The following is a 14297-nucleotide window of genomic DNA, read 5'->3' as shown; positions in this document are numbered from 1 at the left end:
TGACCTTGGATTTTTTCTAAAATGTGCCTCGTTAGATGATGATCAGTTCCTGCACCTTGCTAGGATCACGTTTGGTGTGATTCACTGCTGGAGTATATTTGTTGTCTTCCTTCCCTGAACATCTGTTCCCATTTAGAAAACACAGCTAAATAAAAGAAGCATCCCCTCTGTCTCGCTGCCAGCGATCCTTAGTGTATCTTGAGGTAGGATAAAGGTATCCAGCTGCAGAAGATAGGAAAAAGGTCAAATCCACCGTGTGATTTATGGCCTGCACAGTGCTCTGCCAAAGCTCGAGGGCAGGTCACTACGTGCTTTTCTTGTATGTGTTTGTGTTACCCATAGGCCTTAGGCTGGCAGTTCCTTGATTTTGGGTGATCAAGTAGGAAATGAGAGATCTTAGTTTGAAAAGACCTGAGTGGAAACAAGAATGTACTGAAGAGTGTTAATAAGACTTTTTCAAAAATTTAAAGGTCCCTGGGACATGCACACACATAACCCCTTATTCAGATTTTGTTAAATCTCAGTATTTGGCTTCCTTTTAATCAGAGCTGGAGAATGATTCCTTGAGATTTTAGCCATTGCCCTACAGGTGGCTGGAACATCTGTTCTCCACGTGGGAGACACAGATTTCAGGACCTCAGAAATTTTCCAACAATCAAAACCCTGACCCTAAAAAGCAACAAAAAAAAAAAAGGTCCAAAATGTTTTTTGAACTTTTCAGTAGACATTTTTCCTATTTTTGCACCACCTAATGCCTTGAGTTTTTGAGTTTTCTTTAAAAAAAATCATGCAAAAGTAGGAAAAAAATTTCTGCTAAAGCGAATGCTTCTTTCCAGGTGCTGGAGTGTGGGAGAAGCTGATGAGGAGCAGGCAGTGGCGAAAGATGTAGTATGGCAGCTTGATAGTAACTGGTTTCCACTTGCTTGTTTCTGTCTGTAGTACGATACCGCCTGCTGCTTCCTCTTTTTGTTTGTAAAATACCAATAAAGATGAAGGTCGAGAAAGTAGGTGACGGAGCAGCTTTGCTAAGGTGAGAAAGCTTTATGCAAAGCTGAAGTCATTACTGAAATTATCAAGGGGGGGGGGGCAAAACTGTTAGCTGTGCAGCCCCCTTCCAGATCAGGCTTTGAAAATACACGTTCTGTCCACGTGAATGCACTGCCGTCCGTGAGTAATTTGGAGCAGGCAACTAATTGAATACTCTCGTGTTGCCACGGCTTCCTCCCGAGGGATGGTTGCACTGGAAAAGGCTCTTAGTCTGAATCAAAATTAGTCTTTAATATTGGAAAGAACAAACAAATGAGCCCTCCGAGTTTGATGCATTTGATGGAAGTGGCTGATGTCTCACTTCTGAACTGCGCTAATGTGCTTCAGCCTCATTGACGCGAAGCAGAAGGGCTTGCTGGAGGGGCTAATTATATTAAGAAGAAAATCAGCTGCTCTTCAGCCAAATGAAGGATGTCCTCCTTTCGCGTCTCCCTGCTCCACGCAGCAGCATGCTCAGCTGAAGGTCCTGCAGCTTTCCAGGGAATACATGGCAGTTTCAGGTGGTGCAATTCCCCAGAAAATGTGTTTCCCCCGTCCACCACCCCCCCCCCCCCCCTTTTTTTTTTACACAGATGACTTGATCCGGGAGCCTTTCCGCTGCCTGAGGTCCGAAGTCTCTCTCCTGGCTGGCATAGCGTGCATTTTTGCAGCTGTAAACCAAGCTTGTTGGGGACGAGAGAGCTTGGCCATCTGAAAAAGGTAAACAGCCCGAAAAAAAGTCAATAAATTGGGAAGTGGTTCAAGCCGCAAACAGCAGTCGGAGTCCCCTTTCTGCAAATTGCAGAGATTTTTATCTTGCTATCTGAAAGTGACATTCAAAAAATGGCTCTCTTGGGGCTGCAAAAGAAGTTCTTCATTACAGAAAACAGGGCTGGGCGTGATTAAAAAGAGCGAGTGTTCTCCTTGGGGTTTCTTGTTTGACTGAAGTGAAAATTGAAAAGCTGGCAGTCTGGGGGGTATCAGTGAGCCAACGATCGCTGGAACAGTTTCGTGTACAAGCTGACAAATGGAATATAGAGAAGGCATCTACCTGGGTGCTGCCTTGCGCTGGACAAAGAGAAGAGACTGCTGTGTAGTCTCAGTGTACTCAATCCTCTGTACCTTATCGAAATACGCAAAAAGTACATTTACTGGAATGTAAAACTTCAATGTTTTGGCTTTGTCCGTGCAGAAATAGCTTTTCTGTCTCTGAAGAGGAGTCCTGTAGTTCTCTGTGAGGTTGTTTTGCAGTAAGCCATGCATTCTTGGAAAGTCCTTCGGAAGACATGCACTCTGAAAACTTTTCCAACATTCCCAGGAACATTTCAAAACCTGCAGAAAGAACCCTTTTTCTTTTGCAGATCCTGGAAGTGACTTCTCCTGGTTTTTGCTCACCAGTTAAAGAACTTGGTAAATACTTCCAAGCGTGGAAATAAAAATCAAAGGTTTCGAAGCACACCCTTTAAATATCATTTTAAAGATCTTTTGCCAGCTTCAGCCCTCTTCTGCTCCTGTTTGAGCTTTGCAAACTTTTAGTTTTCAACCTGTTCTAACATTGAAAGAACATATTGCTGCGCAGAAGTTTGCTTTGGTAAATAGTTTCTAGGGAGATTTCAATTTCTTCAAGCTGCACATTTCTGATCCTTGATAAACAAAGATAATTTTTTGAGGTTTCTTTCTATTGCATCCAGCCCCCAAACTATCTTCTGTTAGCGTGCATCAGGAATCCAGCAGTGTTGCCGGGGCTGTTTTACACCGAGTTGCTTCAGGAGCATCCCCTGTCATCTTATGACGAGCTCGCCCAGCTCCCGCAGATGCGGCAGAGAGCCACCTCGTCCCCGTGCGAAGGGCGCGGTACGGGTGTGCGTTCCCTTGGGCGCCGTCAGCATCAGGCAGCTGTTCTAGGGCAGGGTAGGAAGGAGCTGCAGTCCGTGGACGGGGGGAAAAAAGAGGAAACTGAGGCAGGAGAGTCTGGGTGTGCCGACAGCCTTGGAGACACACAAATTCTGGAGGCTGCAAATGCTGCTGTGTCGGTGGTGAGTCCTTGGAGTACAGGGATTATCGGAGTCTCCTGCAGCCGGGAGACTTGGGATACGCCGTGGGTTCGGATCCTCAGGAAACCTGCAGTTTTCATCCTCTGCGCTTTGCTTCCCTCTGTATGAGAAAGAATGGCTTCAGCTAGCGTTAGCCTGCTTAAAACGCCGGGTCGTACCTTCATGGGGAAAATACATGGAAAACCAGAAAGCAAGAATTTGGTTTGGGAGTTACCCTTTGTCGGTGATCAGTTACTGCAGGAGCCTCATCTCATGGGCTTGTGCCAAAGCAGTTTTTTGCTGGGGACTTTATACAGCCACAGGGATTAATCCTGAACCTGGTCCTGACACAGGATGGGGCCTCTGACTCCTGTGACTCAGGTGAGGGTTAGACCGCCTCGCTCCACCAAACTGAAACCAACTTCTTCTTTAAAATTATGAATTCAAGGAAAAATGGTGAGCCACAGTAAGTTATAGCTAACAAAACAGTAATAAAGCAAACCATCCTTCCGTGCTCACCTGAAATAGCAGCTATGTCAGAAGCTGTCTCAGCCCAGCTGCGCTCGGAAGCCTTGCTGGAACAGGCGATAGCTTTGGTTAGCACTTCTGCAGCCCTGCTGCCCATCACAGCCGTCCTGGCTGCTCCCCCGTACCCAGCGCTGAGAGCAGAAGGGTCCACGGCTGCGAAACTACAGCCACACTCGTACCCCCCCAGTGTTTTGGCCATTTTCCCCATTTCTTGCTGTTGTCCAGCAAGAGGTTTCGCCTGCAGACCTGGGCGGTGAAGGTGTTGAAAGCAGGTACACGGAATAGGGTTGGTTTCAAAAGGCAGCGTGAAAAAACGTACGAAGGGGAGTAAAAAGGACTTTTGTGGCTTATTTTCACCATACACGTGTAGATAAAGGTGCAGATAAACGTGCAGATCCTCTTTAATCGGAAGTCACATCGCGGTTAGAAATCTGCGAGTTTCCTAGAACGCTTGGCAAGCTGAACTTCATCCCCACAATCTACGTATCACGCTGCTGCCCTAACCCGGGCCAGCTTGCCCCCACGCACACCTGCAGTTAAGCTAAAACATGTATTTAAGCTCAAACCACCTTTCCTAGACCTCAGGCTGTGCATGACTTAAATGGTGCTCACAGCCTGCTTCTCCACAGACTGGCCCAGCCTGCTTAGGCATGAATAGAAAAGTATTATTTTTTTAATTTAGAGGCTAAGGGGAAGCTGCAGTTCTCAGGCGCTGCGCTGTGTGTTCGCTGGTCTCCAACTGCTCGGCTTGCTGCGGATGTATGAGTGAATTTTTGAACTGTTCTTTATCACGGGCTTACAGGCTTAATATGGTGGATTTACGCTTGTCTGGCTCCTTGGACCACAAGCACACCGGCATCAGTTTGGCTGTAAGCCCTGGATGCGGAGCTGGAGGGCTTCAGACTTCTCCACATCCTTGCTCTGAATTCATGGGAGTCACTCAAAAATCTCGGGATCTGGACCCTGTACCGAGGGTTTGTCTTTGCAAGAGAAACGTTTCATTCAGAGTATCCAGTTTTTGCTCCATGTTAACATCTGGGCACCTTTTAAAGACAAAATTTACCGCAGTTGAAGATTTTTCCCCTTGTGAAAGGCTCCGTAAAGCTTCCAACTGCTTTACAGCCTGCTGGTTTCTAGGGCTGTGCCCCACACGGCTCTTTATCTAGTTGGACAAGCATTGCCAGGCTTCTTTCTGCAGATCTGGAGTATCTACTGTGCGTCTGGATTCTGCTGCGAGTCCGCTCCACCGCTGCCTGCACGGTCCGGCTCGTGGGTGTTGAGTGAATAATCTGCAGCAGCAGCAGTTTGGGCTTGCTGGCGTGACTGATAAGAGCTTTACATAGAAATGAGGCAAAAGAAGGTTGGGATACATCTCCCTGCTTCTTTTTAAATAGGAAAGAAGAGGAAAAGCAGGTAGGCAAGGCTGTGCCGATGGATAAAGCAGTACCACAGGGCAGAGGATGGGGAGCAAGGACACAGAAGTCCCATATTTTCATGTGCTTTACACACTGGGGTTAATCCAAACCTGGTTAAACCGATTCTTCCTTGACAGTGAGTGCTTGGTTACCCACCCCTCAAATTACCTCGCGGGGCTGGGGAGAAGGGAGAGGGGCTGAGGAGGTTCTGGGGGCAGAAGGCAATGGGAGATCAGAGGTGTGGAGCTGATGAACTGTCTCCTGCGTCTCCTGCACGTGGAGATGGGTGCTGTAGCTTGCTTGCGTCTGGCTTCCATCTGGATGTGGCAGATAATCCATGAGCAAAAAGCACCAAAACGTGATGCCTGTTGCAGAGGATTCAGGAGGGTCTGGACTGAAAGAGCAACACCTCGTTCACCTGAGGGGCTGTGTGTGGCCAGAAGGAGATACCTGAAAGCGTTGAGAGGTGATGTTGGAAGACTAACCAAACAAAATTGGACTCTTGATGCAGAATGGGCCACCAGACCCTCTGGAAAAACAGGAACAGGGTGGAAAAGCAGTCCTGCCTGCAGACCAGGTATATACACTCCTCCAAGAAGATCGTAGGCATGGTGGTGATAGGTTAATGGCTGGACTTGGTGATCTTACAGGTCTTTTCCAACCTTAATCATTCTATGATTCTATCGTATCCTTTGGCAAGGATGTAAATCTTGTGATGTATTTCTGCCGGGTTAGTGAGCTGAACCAGCTCTCAGCAAGGCTCAGCTAGCAGAGGAAAGTCTGGGAGCAGAGGAAGGGAGAGGTGGACCTCCATGTATCAGCTGTGATGAGCAGAGAGAGCAGCGCAGTCATTTTAAGTAGCTTCATCCAGAGACAGCTCAGGTCTCAGCTGATCGCTGGCAGCAATAGCTGCCCACTTTGGGTGTGTTCCCATTGAGTAGCTTCCAACTTGGTTATAAAATAACCCAGATTTTAAATCCAGATTAAACCCTGCTCTTGTGTACATCTCCTCTAGGAAGAAAAATACCTGCCCTTGAGCCTCTGGGTTTCCAGCCTCTTCTGGTTAACCTCTCTTCCCCCAGCGTGATGCAGCAGCAAGGACTCTACCCGAGGGGCAGGAAGGCAGAGGGACTGCTCAAGAAGTTGCCCCTGAGTCCTGTGTCCACCACGTCCCTGCCCCAACATGCACGTGGCCAGGAAAGAGCCACATCCTTCTCGTACAGGCATGCTCTGGGTGCTCTGACCTGGTGCAGAGCTGAGCCTCCTCTGGCATGGTTTAAGCAGGCAGATAAATTTTTTCGTGTTTAAGAGCAGGGAATTAATCACGCTTGCCAGCTCTTTCTTGGTAAACAAGATTAAGCTTTACCAAGGAAACTCAAAATTGTAAAATCTACTTTTCCATTTGAAAACTCACTTGTTTTCTTTTAGTAAAGATTTTTCTTTCTTAAGAACACTTTTGGGCTTATTGTCTGGTTCTGGCCAGTCACTGAAATGGTAAAAAAATCATGAAAATTTGTACAAGAGCCCTTTCTCTTCAGGTAGGAAGAGCCACCTTAGCAGGTGTGGGCTGCATCCCCCTGAGCCAGCTGCGCGCACTCCGAAGCATGGCAGGGAGATGGATGCTCAGGGCTCCCAGCTCAGAGCCTTTGTAAAGGCCACAGCTTTACTCCATCTGCTTCAGTATCAAACTATGGTGGTGCTCAAGTCCCTCAAGAGGCCCCTGAAGGGAACTTGAGCCCAAGCCCACGTACTTCCCTGAAAAACCACCGTGGGGAGAAATATGTTGGCTATAAATAACCAAGGAACTATGACTCTTAAACCTTTAGGAAATGCATCGCTGCAGCAGAAGACACTGCAGGTTGGGACCTTGGGCAGAAGCTGAACAACCTGAGACAGTGTCACCTCAGGGGACGGGGAAAAAGCCTCTGTGGTCCTATCAACCCAGGCTCTGGTCTCCTGATCTTCCAGCACATTTAACCCAAGATACCTAGGTAGGAGAAAAGGCTGGGTTTCATGTTAACAGGCTTTAATTGCATGGGTAATGCTCTTACTTCTCCAGGTGTTGGGTTACTGGCTGTCCTCTGAAAGCAAGGACATTTCTCCTCAAGGTTAGGAGCTTCATGTGCGTTTATTTGTGTGGTCACCGAAGGAAAACCTTTCTTCTCGTGACAACAGGAAGGTGGTGGTACTTTCTGTGCTGTGAAAAAAGCACCAGCAGAAAACCTGAGACAATGTTGTTCATGCGTTTGGGGGCAGTTGATTGTTTTATTTTTCTGGCTGGGATCTTTTTTGTTTGTCTTTTTTAAAAGAAAGTCATTTTTCATGGGCTCTTTGAAATGCACCAAGCGGATGATTAAGTGCAGGAAGCATCCGGTCTCTGGGCGTGATTTTTATGCTAATTAATGAAACCAGCACTGCTGAATCATATTACACTTGGACATCAAAGCGGGCCATTGGGGAATGGCTAGAAGATGATCGCCATGGGCTGGGGAGATGGCGGCGGTGGCCGGGGGCATCCCCGCAGGAGTGGAAGTCCCGGCGGCGAGCAGGGTAAGACTCGACTTTATGCCTGACTCAGTGGTGTTGTCTGACAGCGGAATCTGCATACGGTTGGCGAAATCCGCCTCTGAAGGGAAGTAACTTCAGGGAAAACGTTGCCCTAAAAGCATTTCATTATTTTTCTTATGACAGAAGCTGTCTGAATAGAAGCACTTGGAGCCAAATTTTATAATGCCCTCCTCCTTGGTTCTGTGAAACCTGCTTTGCAAAAACACCACAGTTTCAGAAACAGCCCTTAATGACCATCAGTGCAACGAACGCCAAAGGCAAAGGACTCCGCTCTGTACACAAACAAGCAAACTAAATCCGTAGGGTTGCCTTAAGCGAGTGTTGTTTTCTCAGTATGGGGCCCGAATCTGAACACCTCTGGGTTAAGAGTAATGGTGTTCTTCGGAGGTTTTTGTTAGCATGGATTCACTCCCTGCTCCAGATCTCGGTGCTGCTCTCTGATTCCGGGTGCGAGCACAAAGGCAGGTCTTACTGTGCTTAACTAGAACATTGGTTACAAAATCCGAGCACTTGAAAGCTGGGAAATGAAAACGTAAGACCTCGTTCTTTTTAACTACTTCCACATCATAAACACTTACATAACTTTTCATGAATTTATGTAAAAGCCTTTTCCCTCTCTGCAGCTACCTAACTCCAACATGGACAGATACTTAGTAGTCTTCTCTGGGTTTTTTTAATACTAGATTTTTTTTCATATTTTAATGTTTTGTAATTACTTTTTTCCTTCTTACACAGATGAAGACCAGGCTCCTATAATTTAAACAGCTGGATCGGAAAACTCATAAAACGTTGCATTAAAAGAGCAAAAATGGTGGCTAAACTTGCATCATGTGCAGTTGAACATCCATTTTCCTGCGGTAAGTGAATATGCATTGCACTGGCTGTGTCCTAAGTCCTTCAAGTCCCCTGTCCACCAGTGGCATCTTTCTGTAGAGGCCACAGTTCTACAGAGAGGAGACCAAACATCTGATCTTGCACCTGCAAAATCATAGGCTGTTCCATTTTACTTGAAGGAAAGCCCTCTGCCACTTTCACAGACCGAGATACACACCAGGACCACCGTCAACCCCTACAAGCCAGATGGTCCTACGAGGCCATAAAGCTCATTCCTGCTCTTGCAGGTCGTTAGCGACCTCTCATCAATAGCAGCTGGTGCACGCATTCACTTGGCTTTCATCGTACTGAGGTCTTTAAGAGGGATGGAATTGGTGAGAAGTGAACTGATGAAACAGTATCATCTCAGTATCACTATCTTGGAGTAAAACCCCAAAGAGACTGAAGTGTTTCCCCAAACTCCACAGAGCCACTTTCCTTTGCCTTTAGCCTAACTCTGGATTTGCACTCCCAGCTCTTTTCATAGAATCATTGAATGGGTTGGATTGGAAGGGACCTTACAGATCATCCTGTTCCAACCCCCCTGCCATGGGCTGGGACCCCTTCCACCAGACCAGGTTGCTCAAAGCCGCGTCCAACCTGGCCTTGAACACTGCCAGGGAGGGGGCAGCCACAGCTTCTGTGGGCAACCTGGGCCAGGGCCTCACCACCCCCATAGTGAAGAATTTTCAGCTCAAGCTTGATACACCAAAGACGGGGGGCTCACACAGGAGCTGTCACCACGGGATGATGGAAAGGAAGAAAACAGGCAAGAGCTAGGAAAATAAGTGAAAGCACTGAGCCCCTGGCTGGCAAAGCAGAACCTGTGGCTCCTCCAGCGCCCTATAACCTACTTGTTGAGCTGCAGCAGCCAGGCTGTCCAGGTCTCCAGGACCACAGTGGCTTTACCTCCTCATCATGATCTTTCTCTAGGCGATGCCTTATTTTGTTGATGCCTGAAGCCATTCCTGTATATTAGACCTTCATGGGAAATCTGGTTGCTTAAACATGGAAGAAGTGCTCTGCTTGTTCTAGTGGGAGAGTCGGTGCCACGGTGTGAGATGCTCCGAAAACCCACACAGGACCCGTCCCCACGTTGGGGAGGTCGAAGCGGGCTCCTGGGGCCAAGAGCAGCGTGTGGTGTAACAGAGTCATAAGGAACGAGTCCTTCGTCCTTAAAGGCTGGCTGCCTTCAAAGCAATTTCCAAGCACTAACTGAGCTGCACGAGATCCCTGCAGGTAGTTAATGAAGTATCATCTTCTTTTGAAAGATGGAAAGGAGGAGAAAAAAAAGTAATAATAAATGAGGGTAGAGCAACAGAACATGCCCGAAGGATGAAGGAAGCGGTTATCAAAACCCAGAGCAGCAATGGGCTGTTCCCAGCTCCTCGCCCTCAGCTTCAGAAGAGGGACAGTCAATTTGTTTTTAGCAGGTAATCCTTTAGCAAAAAAAAGATTTAGGGTCTGCAGGAAGATTTTAATCTTTTTTGCTTTATGGCCGCTTCTGCTCGCAACTGCAAAGTGGACTTGGAGAGCCTTGGGAATGAGAAAATTCAAAATAAAGGTTTAAAGCAAGGGTTACTGCAAAAATTAGTTTTAGAGATTGAAAGGCCGTCTGGGGTTTTTGCTTTTTTTTCTGCTGTAGCTTTAGCACAGTACTTTCTTCCATGTTTTTGTGATTATTTTTAGTAACATCTAGCTAGATCATTGTGACAAATTAGCTTTGCCAAAATAGCGACAATAACTTGTGGCTGAAAATTGGGATTTCGGCAAATCAAAACCAGAAAAAAAACCCAAACCAAAACCCTACTCTTACACTTGTTTTGTTTTTTTTTGAGTGGCCAATTCTTAGGGAAAAATGCAATTTCAAAAATATTTTTGCAAAGAACTATAGACAGTTTTTGAACAAAATAAATTTTGCGCAATATAACTTCTTTACGTATGAAGTTTGGAAAAACATCCAGAACTGTGCCAGCACTGTACGCCAATTCTCCATCTGACCTTAAAAATGCTGTAAGTGTGTTATTTCATCAGTCCCCATCACACTGAAGCAGTAACAGGCTCACGGTCCCTGTATAGTGCAATGTAGTGAAATGAAGCTTCGGTAGCTCTTTTTCTAGACAGAGAAGCACTGTAAGGAAAATCAGCTCCAGCAAGTCTCACAAGGGAGGCTTTGTGTGGCAAAAAGCTGTATTTTTAGGTCAGCTCGGGTAAACTGAAGGAGGTGATTTGTGTGTTAAGTAGAAGGACTGCCTGGCTTTTAAGCTCAGCCTTTTTTTGCGGTGCAGACACAAGTCCGGAGCCATGCTGATGGCTTTCGGATGGTGTCCATGACCAGGATCGAGTGGCTACCAGCAAAAGGCGAACACTTGGTCCTCAACGTTGAAGGCAAGGTGTGTTTCTGCGAGGCGTGACTGCAAAATTGGCACTTTCTTGCTCCTCTTTTCTCCCCAAACAGTTGTTATCTTGCATTTTAGTTGAGTACACAGAATCACAGAATGTTCGGGGTTGGAAAGGACCTCTGTGGGTCATCTGGTCCAAACCCCCTGCTGAAGCGGGGTCACCTACAGCAGGCTGCACAGGACCTTGTCCAGGCGGGTCTTGAGTATCTCCAGAGAAGGAGACTCCACAACCTCCCTGGGCAACCTGTTCCAGTGCTCCGTATCAAGTTAATAAAGTAATTTTGGATGTTAAATCACACACTGCTTAGAACCTGATTTGATGAAACGGGTCGTTGCAGCCTGCCTGGACCACCAGCTAATACCAGCATGGGTATCTGCTGTGTCTCAGGGTGACTTAGGAGGAACAGGGAAAATCGAGGCTGGATCAGGAATATAACAGGGTTTTGCTCTGCTCTGTCACTGAGGGTGTGCATTAGCAAGGCCCACTGCTGATGGGAGTGGAGGAGAGGGAAAGCCGCATGGACCAAAATGAGAGAAGCTCTGAGAAAATGAAGGATTCCTCAGCTGAGCTTCACCCAAACTCCACGGGGGAACAAGAGCCACATCAAAACTGCCGCTGCAGAGCTGACACCTCGTTCAGCATCTTCGTCAGGAGATACAAATACACACGCTCGGCTCCCTCGCAGAGGCTGAAGGCCGCTCTGAGCAATGAGTTAGCACTATTAGCTTCATGCATGGCTTAAGCCAGCAAAACAGAATTTCAGTGAAGCTTAAGCCATGCGCGGGGTCCTGCAGAGACCTTCTGTCCTCTGACCAGAAGCCTTCAGCGGAGCTAAGGAAGATCCCTTGGGTAATGGCCAAAGCCAGGGAGAGTAGGAAGGGGAAAGAAATAACTGAACTGGAGGAAAGACAGAAGGGGAAGAAGCCCAGGCTTTGTTTTGCAAGCGAGATGCACGATTTCCCCCATGTTCTTGCTCTCTGGAAGGATGAAGCAAGAAGTGCTCAAGGGATAGGGCAAGGAGGGAGTTATAGTGGGAGACAACTGATCAAATACATGTTGCTCTACTGTCAGAGTGCCACGTGCGGTATTTACTCTCGCTTTTGGTTTTGGGGACGGCTCAGCAGATGCTGGGTGCGCTGTCAGCCAGAGCCAGGGCACGACTAAGCCTTTCTGCGGGAATTCACAGGATGAGCCGTTCCCACAACATGTCAGTAGGTGGCAAAAAGCTACAACCCTTGTGCTAAGCAAGAAATAAATATTTTTTTCTGCTCCTGGAAGAGCGGGAGGCATCTGTGGGCAGCTCTGTCCCACCGGTGGAGATGGATGGTGTTCCTCCTGGGCCAGGGATCCCTGCACCAGCGCTGTGGGGAGGGAGGGGACATCCCATACAGGGCAACATCCCATGCAGGGAGCAGGTGAAGAGGCTCAGAAGAGAAGCGGGAGTTGCCTCTCTGCTCTTAATTCATCACCCTTGTGCCATCTCTTGGCCTTGCTCAGGAATTATTTAAAGAAATCTGGAAACCGTAAGGGCTTAATCGCAATTTCCAGGATTGGAAAACAAGAGGTTTAGGGCTGTGCTATCGCGGCACAGTCTGAGGTTACCTAGCTAGACAAATGAAAACGTGCCACGGTTGGTATTTTTCAAGGTGATGATAACGCTTTAATCTTCGTGTGCAGCCTGAAACGGAGCTGCTCAAGTCGATGTTCTTGGGCGCTTTTCTCTCCGGCTTTGTGTAAGCAGATGGAAGCAATCCCAGTTGCCTGCCACACACCTTCCAGTGAGGCAGGGCAGAGAAAGGGTTTAGTAAGGCTGGTGGGTATGTCCCAGTGCCTTTGATGGTGGGGTTTTTTTCTGCGTTTTGAATGTGTGCAGGTATTGGGGAAGGGAGGGTGTTGCGTGATGCTGAAAACCTGCATTCCCGAGGTGGTCAAATACTCTGAGCACCAGGTGGGACAGAGCCCAGGAAGGTCAGAAAATCACATTAATCCAGACTACTCAATGAGATCCAGTTACAGCGTGGCTTTGTTCAACTTTATTTACCTAACAGCTCTCTTTACTAAGCATAAGTAAATCATTTTTTCTGCTCAGGAACAATAACAGAGATATTGCAGCAACCCTGGCTGCAAGGTCTCTGAAATACCTTCCTGCTTTTTTTAAATACAGAGGGAAGGTTCATCAACATTTCCTCTTATAAGCTGCACATTTAATTGCTAATGATTTTGCCAGACATTAACCACTGGTGCTGACTTCCCCCAGCTCGGTTGCCTGCTGCAGGCTGAGCATTATCATTTTGTTTTAACATTTCAGCAAAACTGGTTCAGCTAAACCCGAGCTGGAGGAACTTGTGTTGCTCTGGCCTTGTTCATGCCACCAATAAAAACATCCTATAACCGTTTCGCTGGGAAGACCAAATGTCCTTGTGCTTTGGGGCAGGGGTCTATCTGACCAACATCTCCCCTTTCTCTGGGGCTGTGCTGTTTGCTGGTACCCATAGCCACATCATTAAGTGCATAAAATCTCCATTTCCATAAGGGACCTTATAAATGGTTATAAATCTCTAAGGATGGGTGTCAGGAGGATGGGGCCAAACTCTTTTCAGTGGTGCAAGAGGACAAGGGGCAACGGGCACAAACTGAAGCATAGGAAGCTCCAGCTGAAGATGAGGAAGAACTTCTTCCCTCTGAGGGTGACGGAGCCCTGGAACAGGCTGCCCAGGGAGGCTGTGGAGTCTCCTTCTCCGGAGATATTCCAGACCCGCCTGGACGCGGTGCTGTGCAGCCTGCTGTGGGTGACCCTGCTTGGGCAGGGGGGGTTGGACTAGATGACCCACAGAGGTCCCTGCCAACCCCAAACATTCTGTGATTCTGTGATTCTTTGTCATTTTGGTGAAAACTGACAACGTGAATTCTCTGAAGGTGCTAAATCTGGGCTGAGCAGCTTCTGCCTCATAACAGCTCCTACGTGAAGACACGTTTAGCCTGCAGGATGGGTTCAGCCCTGCCTCAAACCTGGGTGGCTGCTGTGAGACAGTCACAGAAACACCTTTTCAGCTTGCAGGAGAGAGGTTTCACAGCCCTTAGACAGCCAGAATTGGATCAGACAAAGACAACTCTCCTCCCCCTGCTCTGAAATCTTCCCTCTTGGCTCTTTCTCCTCTGACTATGCATTGCTCTACACCACCAAAAGCAAACCCCGTGCAAGTTTCGTGCTCTTCATAGCTGGCTTTAATGACTCAGCCTTCAAACGATGAGTTAATAGCGAGCATTTGGAAGCCGGAGCTATTCAGAGAAAAACAGCTCTGTAAAGTCTTCCTTGCTGAGTTGCAGCACATGTGTTGTGGGGGGTATTTTTCCAGCTTCTGTAATCTATAGAAAAGTTGAAGTTTCGCTGTTAGTAATAGAGAAAACATTTTCATTTCCAGCCTCTGGAAGGATGTTAGAAAACTTGAGA

This window comes from Opisthocomus hoazin, chromosome 7, assembly GCF_030867145.1.
Source record: "Opisthocomus hoazin isolate bOpiHoa1 chromosome 7, bOpiHoa1.hap1, whole genome shotgun sequence".
NCBI classification, from domain to species: Eukaryota; Metazoa; Chordata; class Aves; order Opisthocomiformes; family Opisthocomidae; genus Opisthocomus; species Opisthocomus hoazin.
This window is presented reverse-complemented; position numbering follows the sequence as displayed.